Genomic DNA, 24785 nt, shown 5'->3' with positions numbered 1-24785 from the left:
CACACTATCAAAGCCCTTTTGGTACTCTTTAGTTGAACTCTAGATATGGCATGTATAGGACTACCCTTTGTTGTTTTTCAAGTACTTTTGTGATGTATGTGTGTACGGCCATGCGAAAATGGCTCGTAGAAGTGGAGTATGGCATTAGACCGTTTTTGTTTATGTATGTATATATGGTTTCATGATGTGACTATGGACTGGAATGGAAGTGTTGGGCAATGATCAGCCCTTGGAATGGTTAAAAATGATCATAGGTAGACCTATGTATGACAAAACTCTAGTTGGTCCATGGAAACCACGAAATAGGTAAAGTTACCTTGAAAACAGATGCTGACAGCAGCAGTGGTGTGGATTTTAAAAATCACTAAAATTTGTAGGAATGGAATTAAATGGAGAATAAATTATTTAAATTAACCTTGGTGAATCTACTTTCATATGGAAGAAACGAAACGGTCATATGAGTTTTATGTTAAGAGATATTTAGGTTTTCGTGAAACAGGGCCAGAACGGTTTCTGGATTCCCTGTTCCGACTTTGGAAATTCATTGTAAATTAACCAGAGATAATCAGGAGTCACGCCATATATGTATAGATTCCTCTTTGAGTCTAGTTTCTATAGAAACAAACGGCATCAGTATTGAAGCCCTATACAGGGAGATATTTAAGTTGTAACGCGCGAAGGTCAGTGTAGTCGACCCCTGTAACATGGGAGACTTTAACTAATAAACTGTACTAATTTGCCCGACCAAAAATTCTATAAAAAATATAGTAGATGGACATATGAGTCTAATTTCGGGGAAAAATTACGAAACTGATTTTCAAGCTTTGGAACTCAAGATATGATTTTTAAGGTGACAGTGATGCAGTAACCAGCTCGTCTGGAAAATTTTAAATGGACTGTGAAATGATTAAGTTAAGTCTGTGTGCACCTTGTGTTCGACTCCGGTAACGGACTTGGGTACGGGGTGTTACAAGGAGTTTCAAAAATGGTATATTAGCTACAGATTTTTGGATTAGAAAAGAAAAGAATTTCCTGAGTTGAAGCAAGGTAGAATGACTGTAACTGAATATGAGCGTGAGTTTGTAAGACCCAGCAAATACACTTGGAAATGCGTGTCGACCGAAGCCATTATGTGCTAGAGGTTTAAGGACGGATTAAACAAAGACATTCAGATGTTTGTTGGTATGTTTGTTGGTATGCTTGAGCTAAAAGAGTTTGTTGGTATGGATTGGTCAACTGCTCATGATGTAGTAGTAAATTGTGGGAGAAAATTTATTAAACTGAAATGTGGAAATAGTGATGTTCTTCAGGTTGAATCAGATGAATCGGATAGCTTTCCTGTAGTGATTTCTTCGATGTCTGCTCAGAAGTGTATAAGGAAGGGTTACGAACCTTATCTTGCTTTTGTGCTAAATACAAACGAGTTGGAGTTGATGATTGAGCCAGTACCGGTAGTTTGTGAGTATCCGGACGTATTTCTAGAGGAGTTGCGAGGATTGCCTCCAATTAGGGAAGTTGAATTTGGTATTGATCTAGTTCTGGGTACGGCACCTATTTCTATTACTCCGTATAAGATGGCTCCGACTGAGTTAAAGGACTTGAAAACCCAATTGCAAGAATTGACGGATAAATGTTTCGCGAGACCTAGTTATTCACCGTGGGGTGCTCCAGTTTTATTTGTGAAAAAGAAACATAGTTCGATGAGGCTATGTACTGATTACTGACAACTGAACAAGGTGAAAATAAATAGTAAATACCCCTTACCGAGGATAGATGATTTATTTGATCAACTGAAATGAGCCACAGTATTTTCCAAGATAGATTTGAGGTCTAGTTATTATCAGTTGAGAGTTAAGGATTCGAACATGTTGAAAACCGCATTTCGGACGAGGTATGGTCACTATGAATTTTTGGTAATGCCTTTTGGCCTAACGAATACGGTTTTCATGGATTTAATGAACCGAACTTTCTAACCTTTTTTAGATAAATTTGTTGTGGTGTTTATTGATGATATCTTGATCTATTTTCATGATGAGTCTGAACATGCCGAGCACTTAAGAACTATTTTGCAAACTTTGAGTGATAAGCAGTTGTATGCTAAGTTTAGCAAAATTGAGTTATGGCTTAGAGAAGTTGGATTTTTGGGGCTTATTGTGTCGGGTGATGGGATCCGAGTTGATCCAAGTAAGTTTTCAGCCATTGTTGATTGGAAACAGTCAAGAAACGTATCCGAGGTTAGAAGCTTTTTGGGCTTAGCCGGCCATTACAGGCGGTTTGTTAAATGATTCTCCATGATTGCTACTCCAATGACGAGGTTATTATAGAAAGATGTTATGTTCGAATGGCCAGAAAATTACAAACAGAGTTTTGAGAAATTAAACGCATTGTTGACTGAGGCTCCAGTTTTAGTACAACCTGAACCGAGAAAGGAATTTGTGGTTTATAGTGATGCATCCTTAAATGGATTGGGTTGTGTGCTTATGCAAGAAGGCAAAATGATAGCCTATGCTTCGAGGCAATTGAAGCCACACGAGAAAAATTATCCGACACATGATCTAGAGCTAGCCTCCATTGTATTTGCGTTAAATATTTGGAAACATCACTTGTATGGTGAGAAGTGTCAGGTATTCATCGATCACAAAAGTCTAATGTACTTGATGACTCAAAAAGAATTGAATTTACGACAACAAAGGTGGATAGAGTTGATAAAAGATCATAAACTGGTGATTGACTATCACACGGATAAGGCGAACGTGGTCACTGATGCCTTGAGTAGAAAATCCTTATTTGCCTTTAGAGCTATGAATACTCAGTTGATTGTGTCCGATGATGCTTAGGTCGATGTTTCTCCAAGAGATTTGTGAAGCTCAGAAAGGTGATAGTGATTTGCAAACCAAGAGAGCTCGATGTGAGTCAAGTGTTGAATCAAATTTTTGGATTGGTTTCAATGGTTGTTTGACATTCCAGGAAAGGATCTGTGTAACTAGAGATGACGAGCTTATTGGGAAAATTCATCACGAGGCACATAGCAGTTGTATGTCAATTCATCCGGGTAGTACCAAGATGTATAATGACTTGAAAAGATTGTATTGGTGGCCAGGTATGAAAGAGACATCTCAGAGTTTGTGTCTAAATGCTTAATTTGTCAGCAAGTGAAAGCTAAGCACCAAGTACCTTCGGGTTTACTTCAGCCTGTGATGGTTCCTGAGTGGAAATGAGACCGAATTACCATGGATTTTGTGACGGGTTATCATTGCCACCGAGAAAGAAAGATGTTGTATGGGTCATAGTTGATCGATTAATGAAATCGTCTCACTTTATTCTGGTACATACCGACTACTCAATTGATAAGCTAGCCGAGTTGTATGTTTTTGAAATTGTGAGACTTCATAGAGTACCTTCGTAAATTATTTCGGATAGAGATCCAAGATTTACATCGCGATTTTGGAAAAAACTACAAGAAGCATTAGGTACAAAGTTAAATTTTAGTATCGCTTTCCATCTACAAACCGACAGTTAGTCAGAGAGAGAAATACAAATACTTGAAGGAATGCTCCGGTGTTGTGTTCTTTAGTTTCAAGGTAGTTGGAAAAAATACTTGTCATTGGTGGAATTTGCCTATAATAACAGTTTTCAGAAGAGCTTGAGAATGGCGTCGTATGAGGCATTGTATGGGCGTAAGTGTCGAACACCATTATATTGGATAGATCTCAAAGAGAATTAGATTCATGGGTCGACTTAGTTAAAGAAACCAAAGAGAAGGTAAAGGTGATTCAAGAATGCTTGAAAGCGACTTCGGATAGACAAAATTCCTACACAGATTTGAAACGGAAAGAGATTGAGTTTCAAATTGGCGATAAGGTATTCTTGAAAGTATCTTCATGGAAGAATGTTCTTAGATTCGGCCGGAAAGGCAAGTTGAGTCCACATTTTATTGGACCGTACGAAATTAGCGAAAGGATAGGGCTGGTGGCATATCGGTTGGCTTTGCTATCTGAATTGGAAAAGATCCACGATGTGTTCCATATGTCTATTTTGCGTCGTTACCGTTCTAACCCTCCGCACGTGATTTCACCTACAGAGGTGGAGATACGACCGGATATGACTTATGGTTAGGAACCTGTTAGAATTTTAGCTTAGGAGGTCAAGCAATTAAGAAATAAAAGTATTGCCCCTGTAAAAGTGTTATGGCAACGACATGGGGTTGAAGAGGCCACATGGGAACCCGAAGAAACAATGAGAAGCCAATACCCAAGCCTTTTTACTAGTAAGATTTTTCGAGGACAAAAATCCCTAAAGGGGGGAGAGTTGTAACATCCCAATTTTGGGCCTAGCCGAAATAGTGGTTTCGAAACCACAAATCTAAGGTCATACAAATTATTTTAATATTATTTTGAGGTCTACAGCATGATAATATGATTGTTTAAAAATTTTGTTAGGAAATTCTACCATTTGAATGCTTAATTTGTGAAAAAGGACTAAATCGCATAAAATGCTAAAGTTGTGTTCTATTAGCTAAATGTGTTAAATAGTTATAGAACTTGAGGGTTGATGTCCTTAATGAGTAAATAGGCCATTATATGTGTGAATGGATGTGCATAGAGAAGAAAAGTCAAAAAAGTCAAAATTTGGTATGGGTTGGTATTTGATGACAAAAGCAAAAACTAATAAAATAAAACAAATGGCTATCTTTCTTCTCCATCTCTTCTTCACCAAAAATTAGAGAGGAAAACCTCTATGGGAGCTTGAAATTTTCAGCAAAATAAACCCTCTACATGTAAGTCATTTTGGTGTTAGTTTTTGAAGTTTTTTTTTATGTTTTTGAGGCCCTTGAAGCATGATATAACTATTTCTACCATTATTTTAAGCTAGAGTTTATGTTCAAAAATTTAACCATGTGTGTCATGCATGTATTTTGATGATTAATGGAGGAATATAGAAGTTTGGTGATAGATGAACATCTTTTTCTAAGTGATTTTTCATGAAAACGCCTAAAAGGGCTTGTTTGTAAAACATGTAAAAATAGGTGTTAAAAATGTAATTTGATGAAAAATGTCAATTGTTATAAGAGGGAATATAAATCAGCTACGCTTGGGTAACAAATAAATTTTCCGCATTTCATTTTACGAGCCTAGGGGCTAAATTGTAATTATGTGAATGTTTAGGGGCAAAATTATAATTTTACCAAAATATGTTTTATGGGCTGTTTTGAATAATGCGGTAATTAAATAAGTGAAATTTGCTATTATAGATCAAGAAAAATGGAGTTCGGGCCTAGAATAGGGAAAGAGCAAGATCTTGGACTAAATCGAATAGATTGACCATTTTTTTTGTACCGACGTAAGTTTGTGTGGAATTGATATAGCATTTTATTATGTATTTAACATTTAATGTTGCATGAATTGTATAATTGTCTTTGTGAGTATTATTGATGTTGTCCGACAAAGAATTGAGGTGATGAAAGCCGGTTGAACCTTAAGAATATTAAGGTACAAATATCATGACATTTAGGTTGATGAGATCCCGTATAAGACCATATCTGGGATCTGGCATCGGCACCATTATGTGTTATCATGTAAGACCATATCTGGTATATGGTGTTGATATGAGATTTCGTGTAAGACCACATCTGGGACATGGCATCAAAATAAGATTTTTGTATAAGACCATATCTAGGATATGGCATTGATGTGAGATCCCATGTAAGACCTCATTTGGGACATGGCATTGGCATCTTAATGTGTGTATGATAATCCCGAGTATCCTTAGTATTCCAAGTGGTTCAACGGGTAGTCTAGGGATATCTCAAAGGAGTGACAAGGTATGATCATGTTGAAAGGGTGTAGGTATGTACGCCAAGCTCTTAGTTATTGAGATTACAAAATGATAAAACTTCGGTAAGAGGAGAATAAAGAAATTATGTTGTTGAGTTCTATTGAACATTATGTAAATTGAATGAGGTTGGGTACGACTACAATGATTATTGAGAATGAGATGAGTCAAGTTATGTTATGTATGTGTATGAAAATGCATATTCTTATTGCTTATTAATTACATGCAAGCTTACTACGCTTTATGCTTACCCCTCTCTTTTCCAGTTTCTTATAGTATCGCCAAGTTAGCTCGGGGATCAAAGTGTGTTGAAGGCACGTTCACACTATCAATTGGATTATTTGTGTATAGTTAGTCTCAACATTTTGAGTATGGCATGTGTAAGGACTTGGTCTTTTTTTTTATATGTCATATTGGCATAGCCAAATGTGTTGGCTCATAACGATAGTTGATTCATTTTGTATATGGCCATGAGATATGACTCATAATGATTGTTGGGTTGTAAACTTGTTCATCTATGTATGTATGTTCCAATTCAATTATGAGAAGGCCTATAGTCATTGATGATTGAATGTTAATGAATGCCATGTGTATGTATAAAATGGTATGAAAATGCATGCATACAAGTCTAAGAAATATTGCTTATTTGTATATGTGTGCTGAAAGATTTGATTTGTCATAATAGGGAGTCTTAAACAAGTATAATGTGAGGAGAAGTTGTCATGCATAAGTTATGTTTATGAGTGTTTAAGTCATTGAAGCCATATATGTCTTTGAACAAATATGGGTGGCAATTGGCTTGGGCATGGGTTGAAACACGGGCGTGTGTCTAGACTGTGTGTGGCACACGGCTTGCCCCATGGACGTGTGATCTGGCTGTGTGTCCTCTACACCCTAATTAATGCAAATCAGAATGCCTAGTAGTAAACTCACCGGTAGAGACACGGCCTTGTGTCTCGGCTGTATGAGGGACACGGCCTTAAGACATGGGCATTTGCCTAGGCTGTGTGAAGTCTGCACCTGATTTTTGAATTTAATTCACTACACGGTCTAAGGACACAAGCATGTCCCTTGGTTGTGTGACCATATTTTGTGCATGATGTTATAAATAGAGAGTTACACGGGCTAAAGACATGAGCGTGTCCCAAGCAACACAAGCGTGTGTGACCACACGGCTAGCCCACATGGGCGTGTGTGACCACACGGCTTATCCACACAGGCGTGTGACCCTCTATAATGAGAAAATTTTCTCTAAGTGTTGAAAAAGTTCTGAAGTTCCCTGTTTAGTCTCGAACTGTAATAGCCCAAAATTGGGTCTAGTTGGAACAGAGGTTTCAGGACCACAAAATCTGAGATATAAATAATTATTTTATGATTATTTTGAGGTCTATGATATGATTGCATGATTGTGTGAAAATTTCGTGAAGAAATTCTATGCATAGTGCTTAATTCGAAGTTAGGGACTAAATTGAATAAGTTGCAAAACTTGCATTCTAGACGTTTCTTGTATGAAATTGATTTGAAATATTAATTAGGAGGTCTTAAATAGAAATTTTACCAATTTCTAAGTTATGGACAAAAATTGGACATGGATGGAATTTTTGGAAAGTTTAGTAGTAAGGGTATTTTGGTCATTTAGGGGTAAAATGAATTAAAATACAAAATTAAAAGCCAATTTTGCTCATCTTCTTCACCATGGACGTGTATACCAAGGGATATTCCATGGCTAGGGTTTTTAAGCTTCCCAAGCTCAATTGTAAGTCCGTTCTAACCCCGTTTTTCAAGTTCTTTACGTTTTTGGAGTCTCGGTAACTTAATTTAGCTTATGCTAGCAATAATTCAACCTAGGGTTCATATTTGGAAAAATACCCATAGGTAAAATTTGTGTATTCTGGTGTTTTATGATACAATATGAGGTTTTAAGTTATGTTAGACAACTTGTGCTACTCGGTTTTAAGTAAAAACGAGCAAAATGGCTTAATCGGTAAAAATACCTAATAGTCATAAGTATATGTTAGAGTGAGAATTTGATGTTGCCATAGAAGGGAAAAGTGATCATCATGTCATAAAACATAAGAATAAGGGATGAAGTTTAATTCCCGAGCCTAGGGGCAAAAGTGTAAATATGCAAAAGTTTAGGGCAAAATTGTAATTTTCCAAAGTTTGAGTTAAGGACTGTTTTGAATAGTACATTAATTAAATAAGTAAAATATGATGTTTTAGATCCCAAAACTAGATTTGAACCTAGAATGAAAGAAAAAGCGAAAATTGGGAAAGTTGGTAAAATGGCCGTTTTAATATCAAGGTAAGTTCATATGTATAATAAGCATTAATTTATGCATGTTTCAATGTAAAATTGATATATTTACTATGATCTCTCGAGGTGTTGAAAGTATGTAAGTTGGTATGATAATAATACAACAATAATGTCAGTAATTCATATTTGAAAGTTAAATTTAGTGAATTAATTGAATTATGTTAAATTAAATGATTATGGTGCCAAGTTTATGAATTGATTTAAAAATATGTCTATGGTACATGAAGTGCATTGAATTATCATACATAAATGTGATTTCTATGATTACGGATATTATGGGAAATTGTAAGTTCATGTGATTTTAATAAGACAATGTGTAATTTAATGTTATTGCGTTGATATTAAATGAGATGTAAGTTTATATGTAAGTAATACATTGCTATTACTTGTATTATGATATTTTATAAAAATATTGGAAATATGTTTGTGGATAATTACTTGATTGGTGAAATTGTTGGAAAAGAGAGAGAAATCCCGGTTGAACCTTCGGAAAGATTGGATGATACAGATGGTATGTAGCTAGGTCACATGTATAGTGTTGAGTGCACATCATGTGTACAAGAGAGCTACAAGACATTATGATGTAGCTAGGTCGCATGGGTGATACTATGTGTACACCATGTAGACAAGAGAGCTACGGGATATATGTAGCTAGGTCGCATGCATGGTTCCAAGTGAAGGACACCATGTAGACAAGAGAGCTACGAGATAAACTGGCTAGGTCACATGGGTGGTACTAAGTGTTCACCATGTGTACAAGAGAGCCGAACTATATGATGGGTGGAGCTATGTACTGAAACCACCAAGTATCGAGGATTGATCCGAAGTGTTCAACGGGAGACTCTCTATGTATTGCTTTGTGAGTTTTGTGATGAATAAGTGCAGGAACTTGGTTATGTGAATGATGTGTTCATTAAGTGACCAGGATGTGGTAAGGTTATAAACAAGTAAGTTATACATGATGATGATTTTATGGTGACCTTGTGATCATGGGCCTATACTTGTGATGTATGAAATGTGGTGAAAATGATTTGTGATATGTATGTTAAAATGAGGTTAATACAAAGAAAGTGTGAAAGAGTGAATTAGCAATAAAACTGTTTTGGACAGTAGCAGTGACGTGATTTTGAAAAATCACCAAAAATAGTATAAATTGAATCAGAGACTGAATGAGATATCAAATTAAAGCTCAATGAGTCTATTTTCATATAAAATAAATATAGAAAGCAAAGGAGTTCTATATTTTGAGATATTTATGTTCTTGTGAGACTAATTCAGAATGATTACGTGATCCCCTGTTCTGACTTTGGAAAATCACAAAAATTTGGATAAAAATAATTAGAGGCTCAAAATTATATTTTTAAAATCCATAATGAGTCTATTTTCAAGATAAATCAATAAGAACATTTTCCGAGTTCTGTACTGTGAGATAATTATTTTTTAGTGAAGAGAGGTCAGAACTGTCAGAAAGTGAAACAGGGGAAATTTTAATGAATAAACTGTACTAATTGGATAAACCAAAAATTATGAAAATTTTATGGTGGAAAGATATGTGAGTCTAGTTTCAGGAGAAATTTACGGATCTTAATTTGGATCTCTTTAGCTCGAATTATAAATAATTAAGTGACTATGACTCGTGTGGACAGTTTGATGTGAATATTTATTAGTAAATTGTGAAATCGTACTTACAAGAATGCTATATACATTAAGGATGTGGAATGGAGAGGAGGAGGAGGAAAATAAATATATGTGGAATACATGGAAACTATGGTATATGAAATATTGATATAATGAAATAAATGATATGGGTTTATAAGTAAACAAAAAGAGAATGTTATGTATCATGACATGTATATATATATATATGACTAGTCTCAATGTAATGCTTGTTGGGTATGGAATTGAATTGAAATGTTTCAGGCAAACATGTTATTCTGCGCATCTGAATCGTGGTATTTTATAAAGATATGATCTAGCTTTAAATATGAATGCTTGATGATTAAGCTAAAGATATTTGGTAAGATGATAATCTTGTTATAAATGTATAAGTGGTAGTATAATAAACAAGGTAAAATGAGAATGAGAGACACATGTATGATGACATACAAATGCTATGTTTGTGGTTTAATTGAGGATGTTTAATCATTAAATGAATACCATGTTATATGCTTTTGATTTTGTATAAGTGTGTAAGAGATCAAGGTTGACCAAAGCTTGGAAAATAGCCTAGGTATATTCCACACAGTGAGAGACACGACCATGTGTCTCAAAGTGTATGGAACACGACTTTGGGACACCAGGCGTGTGAAGCCTTAAAGCATGAAATTTCCAAGATTTTCGTAAGTTCTCGGTTTAGTCCCAAACCCTTTCTAAAGTATGTTTTGGGCTCCGTAGACTCAAATAAGGGACTATGTGTAAGAGAATGAACGTTTTGAAATATGAATAAAATTTTATGGCTCGTATTTTAGTTTAATGTTTGTATGTTTCTCTGGTAACGCCTCGTACCTTAGCCCGGCCTCAGATATGGGTAAGGGGTGTTACACGAACGACCCTCAATGTATGTTTTGGGCTTCGTAGACCCATATAAGGGACGATTGGCACATGTACAGATGAATTTGGTTTAAATGAAATTTTTATGGCCTGACTTTGTTTGAATGTGTATGTTTAAGTCTGGTAATGCCTCAAATCCTATCCCGGCATTGGATACAAGGGGTGTTACAAGAATTTTCCGACCGTATTTAGACAAGTTTGTGGTTATGTTTATTGATGATATTTTGATTTTCGAGAAGAGTTCGAGCATGCCGAGCACTTAAGAACTATTTTGCAGACTTTGAGAGATAAGAAATTGTTCGCTAAATTCAAGAAAAGTGAGTTTTGGCTCTAAGAGGTCGGATTTTTGGGACATATCGTTTCGGGTGATGGTATTCGGGTTGATCCGAGTAAAATTTCAACAATTATTGATTAGAAGCCACCAAGGAATGTATCTAAAGTCAAGAACTTTTTGGGCTTAAGTGGTTATTACTGACGGTTTGTTAAAGGATTTTTGATGATTGCTACTCCTATGACCAAGTTGTCGCAAAAAGATGTCAAGTTTGAATGGTTTGAAAAATTCAGCAAAGTCTTGAGAAGTAGAAGGCACTATTGACTGAGGCACCGGTTTTAATGCAACCTGAACTGGGAAAAAAGTTTGTGATTTATAGCGATGCATATCTGAATCGATTAGGATGTGTGTTGATGTAAGAGGGCAAAGTGATAGCCTATGCCTTGAGACAGTTGAAACTGCACGAGAAAAATTATCCGACGCATAATTTGGAGTTAGTCGCCATTGTGTTTGCTTTAAAAATTTGGAGACATCATTTGTACGGTAAGAAAATATCATGTCTTTTCTGATCATAAAATTTTAAAGTACTTGATGACTCAAAAAGATTTCAACTTGCGACAACGAAGATGGCTCAAGATACTAAAAGATTATGAGCTAGTGATTGACTATCACCCGGGTAAGGCAAATGTAGTCACAGATGTGCTGAGTAGAATGTCTTTGTTTGTTTTGAGAGAGATGAATACATGGTTGAATTTGTCTGAAAATTGTTCGATTCTAGCTGAATTGAAAGCTAGATCGTTGTTTCTCCTACAAATTTGTGAAGCTCAAAAATATGATAGTGATTTGCAAGCCAAGAGAGTTCATTGTGAATCGGTTAATGATTTAGATTTTCATATCCGATCCAACGATTGTTTGATGTTTCGAGGTAGAATTTGTGTGCCAAGAAATGATGAACTTATTCAAACATTTCTTCATGAAGCGCATAATGGTTGTCTATCTGTGCATCCGGGTAATACGAAAATGTATAATGATTTGAAGAAATTGTATTGGTGGGTTGGTATGAAACCGGATGTTTCAGAGTTTGTTTTGAAATGTTTGATTTTCCAACAAGTGAAAGCAGAACACCAAGTGCCTTCGGGTTTACTTCAGCTAGTGATGGTACCCGAGTGGAAATAAGACAGGATTACGATGGATTTTGTAACGGGTTTGCCTTTGACTCCGAAAAAGAAAGATGTTGTATGGGTTATAGTTGATAGATTGATGAAGTCGACTCATTTTATACCAGTACGTACTGATAACTCACTTGATAAACTAACTAAACTGTACATTGATGAGATTGTGAGATTGCACAGAGTGCCTATTCTATTATTTCGGATAGAGATCCGAGGTTTACTTTGCGATTTTGGAAGAAGTTGTAAGAAGCTTTGGGTACGAAGTTGAACTTAGTATCACTTTTCATCCGCAAACTAATGGTCAGACCAAAAGAACGATTTAAGTACTTGAAGATATGCTCTAATGTTGTGTTCTAGAATTCGAGGGTAGTTAGGAAAAATATCTATCATTGGTCGAATTTTCCTATAACCACAGTTTTCAGTCAAGTATAAAAATGACACCTTATGAAGCATTGTATGGCCGCATGTGCTAGACACCTATGTATTGGACCGAGCTTAGTGAGAAACAGATTTACAGGATTGATTTGGTCAGAGAAACCGAAGAAAAAGTAAAGGTAATCCTTGATGGCTTGAAAGAAACTTCAGATCGACAAAAGTCGTACGCAGATTTGAAAAGAAATGAGATAGAATATCAAGTCGGTGACAAAGTATTTTTGAAAGTATCTCCGTGGAAGAAAGTTCTCAAATTTGGCCGTAAAGGCAAGTTGAGTCCATGTTTCATTGGGTCGTATAAAGTTATTGAAAGAATAAGTTCAGTGGCATATCGATGTTGCGACAATATCGTTCTGATCCTTCGCATGTGATTTCTCTGACAGAGATTGAGATTCAACTGGATATGACGTATGGTGAAGAACCGATTAAGATATTAGCTCAAGAGGTTTAAATAGTTGAGAAATAAAAGTATAACTCTAGTGAAAGTTTTGTGGAAAAGACACGGTGTTGAAGAGGCTACGTGGGAACCTAAGGAGGCTATGAGAAAATAGTACCCGAATCTATTTTTTGGTAAGATTGTTGGGGACAAAAATCTCTGAAGAGGGGAGAGTTGTAACAGCCTGATTTTGGCGCTAGCCGAAACAGTGGTTTAAGGACCACGAATCTGATGTAGGAAAACTTGTTTTTATTATATTTTAGTGGTCTACAGTATTATGAAATGATTTTGTGAAAATTTCGTTCGAAAATTTTGACGTTTGGGCACTCAATTTAGTAAAAAGGACTAAATTGTGAAAAGTACAAAAGTTGAGTCCTACTTCTTAAAGGTGTCCAATTGCTATGAGATTTTAAATTAGAGATTCTTAGTTGGTAATTAGACCATTGAATAAGTTAGTGGACAATAATGGACATGAATAGATGAAATTTCAAAGTTATGCATTAAGGGTATTTTAGTCCATCTTCTTCTCCATGTGCTAAAAAGTAGAAGGTCACAATAGCTAGGGTTTGTTCAACTTCCAATCTTGATTGTAAGTACATCCTAGCCTCATTTTTTATGCTCTTTACATTTTTGTAGTCGTTATCATCCGATCCAACTATTTCTACCATTAATTTGAGCTATGATTAAGGTATAGGGTTTGAGCCATTAGATATTTGTGCATTTTGATGTCTAATGGTAGATTATGCAAGTTTAATGTTAGATAAATAACTTTTACTAGGTGATTTTTTATGAAAATGTCAAAAGGACCTATTTGTAAAAAGATTTCAAAATGTGTGTAAAAGTGTGATTTAATGAAAAATGTATGTTGTTATAAGCATGTATAGGGTTCGACTAGGCTTGGGTCTTGACGAAATTGAATAGGTTTCATTTTACGAGCCTAGGGAGCAAAACGTATATATGCTAAAGTTCAGGGGCAAAAATGTAATTTTTTCATGGTGTGATTTTTTGACTGAATTGAGTAATGTGGTTAATAAATGAGTTAAATTTTTTATTATAGATCAAGAGAAACGAGGTTTGGACCTAGATCAGAGAAAAAACAAAGTCTTTGACGATTAGGTCCATTTCCACTATTTTTGTACCGAGGTAAGTTCGTATGTAAATAATGCATTATTATTTATGCTTTAATTGCTTTAATATTATATGAATTATAATTGACTCCTTGAATGTAATCGACAAAGTTTGACAAGAGAGAAATCCCGGTTGAACCCTAGGAATAGATAGGATACAAATGTCATGACATTAGGGTTATTTGAGATTAGTATAAGACCATATCTGGGATATGACATCGATATGAGACTTCGTGTAAGACCATAGCTAGGCTATTGGCATCGATATGAGATCCCATGTAAGACCATATCTAGGATATGGCATTGGTATGGTGCTATGAGTGTAAGATTTCCCGAGTATCCTTTAGTATTCCAAGTAGTTCAATGAGAATCGTAACGAAAATGTTAATGTTGCGAAAGACCATAGTATGTTGCAAGATGGTACAGGTATGTACGTAAAACCTATGCTTAATGAGCTCGGTATGTGATGAATCCCTCGGTAAGGTTATGATTGTGCAAGTTATGGTACTAAGGTTATAATAATATCGATGCCAAGTTGGACTATGAGATCTATAATGACATATATGTTAATTCACTTCATGTTAATTGCATGATAAATGTGCGTTTATGATGCTTATTATTTGCATAGGAACTTACTAAGCTTTAAAGCTTACTCCCTTTCTTTTCCCTTGTCTTATAGTGTCACCAAGCCAACTCGAGGATTGAAGACTGTCGAAGATCCATTCACACTATCAACTTAACATTTTGGGTACCAATGATTTTAATATTTTTAGTTGTGGCATGTATAGGGACTTGGTCTTTTGTTATGTGTCATAATTGATTCGGCCAAATGTGTTGGCTTAAATTGGTTGATAATTCATTTCTGAAATGGCCATTGAAATTGGCTATTATTGGTTTAAGTATATGCATGATGATGCCTTTCATGGATGTGGAAATTTGTATGGTTTGAGTTGAATAACATGTGATGGTTGTATGTGATAGATGATAGTATGTGAATGATGTGTGGATGCCTTGCTTGTGGCTGATTGGGTTGAATGTATATGCTTGGATTGGTATTATATGTTGTTGTGTAGGTTTTGCATGGAAGGGTGGCAAAAAAGCTTGGTAAATAGCCTTATTTTTGTCCCCATAGGTAAACACACGGGCGTGTGTCTAGGTTGTGTGTGACACACAGCTTGCCCCATGGGCGTGTGAACCGGCCGTTTGTCCCCTGCACCTTAATTGTTGCAATACAGAATGCTCAGTATCGAGCATACAGGTAGACACATGGGTGTGTGTCTCAGCTGTGTTGACGACACGGCCTCGAACTATAACACCCCTTACCCGTACCTGAGACTGGGACAAAGTACGAGGCATTACTGTACATAAACAAGGCATTTCCAGAATACGGGTTATCAAATTTCATTCCAATTTAAAACCAATCAAACAAAATCATATTGTCTCTATTATGACCTACAAGGTCCAAAACATACATTAAAACGATCCGGGACTAAACTGAGAACTCAAGAAAATTTTAGAAAAATTTCTAGGTTTAAACCTCACACGCCCGTGTAGAGGCAATGCACACACCTGTGTGAATTGGGACACGCCCGTGTCCCTTACCCGTGTTATTTTTCATTTCGAACCTACAAGGGTTTTCACACGGCCGAGCACACGCCCGTGTCCCTTACATGGCCAAGACACGCCCGTGTCATCGCCAGTGTCCAAAAACCTGGACATTCTACTTCTGGCGTCATCATCCATCTAGGGGCATATGGCCAAGGCATACGTCCGTGGCCAGAGACCGTGTCCTCCACGCAATTGAGACACACAGCTGTGTCTCTGCCCGTGTGTTTACTACCATGCATACTGACTTGCAAATTTGAGGTGCAGGGGACACACGATCAAACAACATGCCCATGGGGCTGACCATGTGTCACACACGGCCTAGACTGTATGTCTACCCGTGTGGACGATATAAGGCTATCTACCAAGCCCTTTGCCACCCTGAAACAAAATATAATATCAACCACCATACCAAAGTCTAGCATGACATGATTTCTCGATTGAGCAACCATAACTAAGATCTCTACACATTTCACATATGTTTAAGCAACCAATTCATGCATTTTGCTATCCAACATTGAAATTAACATAGTCAACCATACCAACAATTTCTCATTCATGAAAGACCTTTTTGTATTCATAAAACAGCTTTCAATATTGGCCATTTTCATGGCCTTGTACAAAATGAGTCAATTACTAAAGTAAGCCAACACATTTGGCTCCAAAACAATGTGACACTAAAACAAAATTAAAAGATCCTATACATGCCATAATCAAAATAAAAGAACTAACTATACCAAGTGTTTCAAATGATAGTGGGACTGACTTCTCCGAAGTAGGCAATGATCCACGAGCTACTTTGGCAGCACTATAAGAAAGTGGAAAGGAAAAAGGGTAAGCATAAAGCTTACTAAGTTGCATGAAAATAAACATCAACTATTTATCATACAACAATATGCTCATAATATTTCATAGCTTGTCCATGAATACAATAAATAGACATAAGTACAACTTACTCATCACCAACAAATGTAATTCATATAGCATATATTGAGCCCACATCTTATACATTTCAAGTAGGTACCTATACCACTCCCCATATGGTCATAACTTCTCTCATTTCAATATATTAAGGAATTTTTTGTTAAACTATTTGGAATATTATAGGATACTCAATAACCCCAAACATGGGATAAGATACTACGCCATGTCCCAGACATGGTCTTGCACTAACTTTCATATGTCCAGGCCGATGCCATGTCCCAAACAGGTCTTACACTAGCTCTCCTCTATCGGTGTTGATACCATGTCCCAGACAGGTCTTACACTGACACACAACAAGCTGACGCCATGTCCTAGACAGGTCTTACACTAGCTTGTATATCCCAAGGCTGATGCATGTCCCAGACATGTCTTGCACTAGCTCTCATCTCAATGCCGATGCATGTCCCAGACATGTCTTACACTGGCTCACATACCACCCAATGTCATAGTACGAATATCCAAGTCTATTCCAAATGTTCAACCGAAGGTCTTTACTACATTAATTTCTCTACATGCATTCTCATAATCACAATCAAACAATTTATACAGTGTCATTCAATCATAAATCATAGCAATATAGTTTCATTATTAACATACAACTTACCTCAGATTACAAAATGTAGGTGACTAGACGATTTACTCTACTTGCTTGGCTTTCCCCCGGTCCAAGTCCGGTTTTGTGTTTCTTGATCTAAAATAATAAAAATTCACTCATTTAACCTCTAAATAAATTTAAGCAATCCTAAGTTCACATTTTTGGCAAAATGACCATTTTGCCCTTAGACTTTCACAAAATGACCATTTTACCCCTATGCTCGAAAATTGATTTTTATCAAATTTCTTCAAGTCTTAAGCTTAGCCGAACCCTTTTTACTCTTATAATGACCTAAAATTCCCATTATTACACATCATTACTCTCTATTTTTGCAAACTTTACAAAATGGTCCTATTAAGGTTTTCATGAGAAGTTCTTTCACAAAAGTTGTTTACTACACAACTAAGATTCATTTTCTTCCATAAAACTCAGCAAACATCATAAATCCTTTCATGGAAAATCCCTAGACTATCAACCATTTTGCAAAATGATCCCCCATTAGCTAGCTCATGCCATAAGGGTTCCAAAAGTACCAAAATTATCAAAAATGGGCATCTAAATCACTTACTTGAGAGAGAGATGAATGGCTGAAAGTTCAAGCTTCCAAAACCCTTAGAATGGCTGAAAATTTTGGTGGAGGAGAAAGGAAAAATGAAAAAGATGAAGGCTAGTCTCTTAGGGTATTATTTTATCATACATTAGGTCATCAATTTACCTAACCATTTGACCCATTGATTTTCTTGTCCCTATGGCCGGCCATGCCTCTTTAAAGGGGTCTAATTGCACTTTAAAGTCCTCCAATTATGGCTCTGTATCTATTTAACACCATTGGCTAGCAAATCACAACTTTTCCCCTTTATACGATTTAGTCCCTCTTCACAATTAGGTTCACAAACGCTAAAATTAATTCATTGAATTTTTCATGCACTAATATAATCATGATATAACACCAAAATAATAATAAAATGATTTCTCTAACTTTGGATTTGTGGTCTTGAAACCACTGTTCTGACTAGGCCCTAAAATCGAGCTGTTACACGAACACGGACGTGTGCCCTGGCCGTGTGAAGTCTGCACCTATTTTATGAAAAATTAGGAAAATTAAATTGACTACACAGCCTAAGCACATGAGCGTGTGCCTTGGTCGTGTGACTTCTTTTTGCTCATGGTTGACAAACAGAGAGTTACACGGGGTCTGGACACGGGCGTGTGTGACCACACGGCCTGCCTATACGGGCCTGTCCCAAGCTACATGGGCGTGTGACCCCTGTTTGATGAAAAAATTTCTAAGTGTTGTGAAATTTTCTAAAGTTCTCGGTTTAGTCCCGAACCACTTCCAACGCATGTTTTGGGCCTCTTATGCTCGTTATAGGGACGGTTTGAATGTATGTGAAAAGTTTTAAATTTTGAATGGAAATTTATGTCTCGGTTTGTATGTTTACTTATGTTTAAGTCTGATAATGCCTCGTACTCGGTTCCATCACTGGATACAGTAAAGGGTGTTACATAAACAACTTTTACAAAGTGATTTTTGATGAAAACATGATTTAGGGACTAAAATGTAAACTTGTGAAATTTGATGAAAAATTTTGAATTTTTATGAATACATGTGCTATAAATTTTGTAATGGAATTTTGGTTAGGCTTGGAATAGGGAGTAAATTCCACAAGTTTCATTTTCCGAGCCTAGGGACAAAATTGGAATTTATGGAAATGTTAGGGGCAAAATGGTAATTTTGCCTAGGATGTAAATTGAGTCCAAATAAATATGAAAAATGTGAAATTGATGATTAAAGCTATTTATATATGCCTGGATAACACAAATTCGAGGCTAGATCGAGGAAAAGAAAAGGTTTCAGATTAGTAGATTATTTATGCGAACAAGTGTCGAGGTAAGTTCGTGTAACTTAATTGAGCATGTAAATATGTTTAATTTAATATTTTATTTGTATGGAATGTGACTAACATTGATGTACATTATTTGAATGTTGTAATGAAAATTTTAATACAGGCTTAAGATGGTGAAAAAGGGTTAAGTCCCGATTGAATATTGAATCCCGATAATTATATGCACTTTCCTAAAACTAATAAGGTCCTGCATTTGTTGTGGACGAGATTTAGCTCAGACAAGTAATCCTATTGTAACACCCCTTACTCGTATCCGATGTCGGAACAGAGTACGAGGCGCTACCTATCTCAATACATGCAAACAAACATTTCCTAGTTAAAAAAATTCGCTCCAAATTAAAACATTTCACAATACCTTAATGTCCCTACTATGGGCCTACGAGGCCCTGAACACACTTTGGAAATGATTCGAGACTAATCTGTGCATTCTAGAAAGTTTTTGTAAAATTTCAAGCAAACAGGGGCACAAGCCTGTGTGGAAGGGTGACATGCACGTGTGTCTTCTTAAAATGGGCATGTTGAAGGCCGATGTGGCTCACATGGCCTGAACATATAGGGACACGCCCGTGTCCCTAGCCCGTGTGAATTTATTTCTCGATTCAAACCTACAAGGGTTTTCACACTTCTTGGCACATGCCAGTGTCCATGACCCGTGTCCCCCACATGGCCATGACACGCCCGTGTCTCAGCCCGTGTACAAAAACCTTGGCATTCTATTTCTGACGTCAGCAACCCTTTAAGAGCACACGGCCATGGTACACGATTGTGCACTAGGTCGTGTCCTCCACATGGTTGAGACAAATGGTCGTATCTCTGCCTGTGTGGTTGCTACTGGGTATTTTGTTTTGCCAACTTTAGGTGCAAGGGACACAGGGCCTTACCACACGCCCATGGGGCAAGCCGTGTGTCACACACGGTCTAGACACATGCCCGTGTGTTTGCCCGTGTGGACAAAAACAAGGCTATCTACCAAGCCTTTTTTCCACCCTTACTTGCACCAACCTACACAACATCAAACATAACCAATCCAAACACAAACACATATAACCAAAATAGCCACAACCATGAGAATTTTCATCAAATGCATTTAATAATAATCAATATTAGCTAACATTAATGGCCTATACAAAATGAATATCACATCCAACATGAGTCAACACTTGTGGCTAAACTAACATGACACTAAACAAAATATCAAGTCCCTATACATGCCACTCTCAAAACATTTAAACTAGCTATACCAAAAGCTTCAGGTGATAGTGTGATCGATGCCTCCGACGTCCCTCGATTCCCAATGCTAACTTGGCGGAACTATACGAAAATGGAAAAGAGAGGGAGTAAGCATAACGCTTAGTAAGTTGCTTGTAAATAAGTAACAACATCAACCATGCATATTTAAGCACAAAGTATATTATAAATCAACACAACGTTCTTGAGTGAACAAAGGTAGATATCACTACAAACTTATATATCACAAGTATAAGTCAAAGATTACAAAATCGTCCCAAAATCATTTTCATAGATAGAACTTACTCATGTTATTCCTACCATTAAGGCAACATAACTAGACTCATATCTCATGAGTTTTGAATAAGAACTTGAACCACTCACAACATGATTATATCATTTCATATCTTTATCATAAGCTTTAAAATAACCCTTGAAACCATTGGGCATACTAAAAGATATCCGATAAGCCTCACACAAGAGGGTAAATTGCCGATGCCATATCTTAGACATGGTCTTACACTGGCTTACATGTCGAGGCCGATGCCATGTCCCAAACATGGTCTTACACTAGCTCTCATCTCAATGTCGATGCCATGTCCTAGACATGGTCTTACCTGGCTCTCATAATGTGGCCGACGCCATGTCCCAAACATGGTCTTACACTAGCACACATATCAACGCCGATGCCATGTCCCAAACATGGTCTTACATTAGCTCTCATATCGTGGCCGACGCCATGTCTCAGACATGGTTTTACACTAGCACACATATCACCCAATGTCATGGCATGGATATCCAATCTATTCCTAGGTTCAACTGGGACTTTACTACATTAAATTTCATCATGCATAATTCATAAGCATATGCAACCATATTATGTAAAATCAATCATTCAATATATAATAACAATAAAGTTGCCGTACTTACGTACAACTTACCTCGGTATACAAAAAGTTAACGACTAGTTAGATTTAGTCTACTAGCTTAGCCTTCCCCCGGTCTAGGTCTGAATTTCGTATTTTCTTGATCTAAAATGATTCACTAATTTAATCATCATATTAATCAATGCATTTCATAATACATATTTTGGCAAAATGACCATTTTGCCCCTAGACTTTCACAAAATTACAATTTTACACCTAGGGTTGTAAGTCGATTTTCATCAAATTTCAACATTAACGAAGCCTATCTGAAACTATTTTAAGCCTATAGCATCTCACAATTTCAATTATTTCACACATTTACCACATAATTTATAACTTATGCAAAATGGTCCTTAGTTAGGGTTTTCATGAAAACTACTTCACAAAAGTTGTTTATTTAACAACCATAACTCCTTTTCTTCTATACAATTTCAGTAACCAACGTGAGTACTCTCATGGCCAAACCCTAGACTCTCAATCATTTTGCAAAATAGTCCCCCATTAGTTAGCTTATGCTACAAGGGTCCAAAAAGTACAAAAATTATCAAAAAAAGTCATCAAAATCACTTACTTATGAGAGAACTTCGTGGCTAAAAGTTTCAAGCTTCAAAGACCTTTTTCTTGCTGAAAATTTCAGTGGTGAAGAGAAGAAATGAAAAAGATGATAGCTAGCCTTTAGATTTATTATTTATTTATCAATTAAGTCACCTACCCTTTGACCATTCCATGAATTAAGGCTCCATGTCCAACCAATAACATTTTATTGGTCTATTTACTCAATAAGGACCTTTACTTTAATGTTCCATAGCTATTTGACACCTTTAGCTAGTAGAACAAAACTTTTGCACTTTATGCGATTTAGTCCTTTTTCGCAATTAAGCATGCAATCGCTAAAATTATTACACCAAAATTTTCATGCACTCATATAATCATTCTATAACACATAAAATAATAATAAATAATTTCTCTGACCTCAAGTTAGTGGTTCTGAAACCACTATTCAGACTAGGCCCAAAATCGGACTGTTACACCTATTGACCTTGTTATAGAAAGGATTTAGCCCGGACGAGTAATCCTAATATAATACCTCTCGAGTATATGTTATGATTAGGGTTTAGCCTGGACTGGTAATCCTAATTGAACTCCTTGAGCATACGTTATATAAAGGATTTAGCCTGGACTGGTAATCCTGTTATACAATATGTGGCTCGATAGTGTATTCCTTGGTTTAGTGCCCTAAGAGATACCCTCAAATAAGGATTTATGGATTATTGAATCGTACACCCCGAGTGTACCACTAGAGTATTCATCGGAATTTCAATGATTCAATGGATATAAAAATCTTGACATAGCATGAGAATTATGATATAAAATCATAATGTCTTGAAAGAGTATTGCATGATGAGCTCGTCTATTCTTACTTGATGTATATGTGAACCTTGTGACTAACATGTTTGATTGGATGTATGTGTTTAGGAAATTTATCCAAATGGATGGAAAACTTGTTATTGTATGCTTAGATTTAATAAACAGGATTGGCAGGTTTAGTTTTCGTTATACGAACTTACTAAGCATGTAATGCTTACTCCGTTTTACTTTTCCCCTATTTTATAGTGCTCAAAAGCTCACGAAGGTTGGTGATTATTGGAGCATCGTCACACTATCAACAAGTCATTTTGGGTATACTTAGTAAAATTATTTTTTTATAATGGGATGCATAGGGCAACTTGACCATTAGTGGCTTGATAATGATATTTTGTAATCTAGCCATTGGAGTGGCTAGTAATGGTTATTTTTGTATGATTAAGTAGGCTATTATGATATATTCATATGTGATATGTTGAGTACATGTGATCAAATGATGTTAATGCCTAAGTTAATCCAAGGTAAGTTTATAAGCACATATGCATGTAATGGTATGCCATGATGAATAATGGAATTGTTTAATTTGAAACTTGGAATGGTTGGTATTGGATGTGTGTTTCAAGTGCTGGTCTTGGGTGAAATTTTGGGTGAGAAATGAAACTAGAAATGGCTTCATTTTGTCCACATGGGAAAACACAAGGGCGTGTGTCAAGACCGTGTGTGACACACGGCTGAGTACATGGGCATGTGGTTAGGTCGTATGTCTTCTGCACCTTAATTTTGAGAAACAGAATGCTCAGAATTGGGTACACGGGAAAAGACACGGGTGTGTGTCTCAATTGTGTGGTTGACATGGCCTTGGACACGGACATGTTACACGGTCGTGTAATTTCGAATTTAACCACACGGCCTAGCACACGGGCATGTGGCATGGCCATGTGCACAAGTCAGAGAGTTACACGGGGTCGAACACGGCCTCCAACACGGGTGTGTCCCAAGGTCACACGGGCGTGTCCCTTGGACCACACGGGCATGTGAGCCCTGTACCTTGAAAATTTTTTGAAATGTCAAGAAAAATTCTTAGAGTTCCCTATTAAGTCTTGACTCGATTTTAATGCTCGTATTAGGACTCAAGGATCTAATTTAGGGACATTTTGAATTATCTCGGTTAATAAAAAGTAATTTACATAAATTATTTTTAAAATGTTCTAAAAGTTTCAGTAATGCTTCGAAACCCTACTCCGATGACGGATACGGGTTAGGGGTGTTACAAGGTCGTTACATATTTATTAAGAATGAATTGAACCTAAAAGAAATTTTACTTATTATTTAATAATGAGTTAAGAATCATACTAATTGTTACTATAGAATAAGGAAACAAAATATAAATTAGTTATAATTGATTTTGTATAAATGAAATTGAGTAAAAATATAGCACTATTGAAATTTAGCTTTGTTAGGGGAAATTGTTTATGAAATTGAATAAAAAATTAGTTTTAAATTTAAGAAGAGTTGTGAATGAGACAAGACTTGTGATAATACTTGAAATTTGGGTAAGAAGAGGTTACCTTTTTCAAGCTTGATTGTAAAAACTCTATGTAATTTTTTTATTTTTCTATTTTTTGTTATGTTTAAATGGCGATTCAATGAAAAGTAAAAATACACCTAATTAAAATATAAATTTAGTTGGAATGGTAAATTCTTAGTAATAAAGAAGTTTCAAGTAAGAATTGATAAATAGGAAAATTTGGTTATGATATGTGAAAGATAAATAAAAATTTCAAAATGTGCAAATGAATGCTAAACCAAGTTGTTATTAAATGAGTCACTATGTTTTATTTTTATTCATGAAAGAATGATAATGAAATAAGGACTTTCAATAAAGTTTAAATCTTGAGTAGGGAATGTAGATTATTAAATGACAAATGAATTGTTGAGATATAATATTTTATATTGATGATTGAGTACAAATGGTACACATATGTATGTGTTCTCTGATTATGAATAGATGTTTATAATGATAACATAAACGTAATGAA

Source organism: Gossypium arboreum, chromosome 3 (assembly GCF_025698485.1).
Source record: "Gossypium arboreum isolate Shixiya-1 chromosome 3, ASM2569848v2, whole genome shotgun sequence".
Lineage (NCBI taxonomy): Eukaryota > Viridiplantae > Streptophyta > Magnoliopsida > Malvales > Malvaceae > Gossypium > Gossypium arboreum.
Note: the sequence above shows the minus strand (reverse complement) of the source record.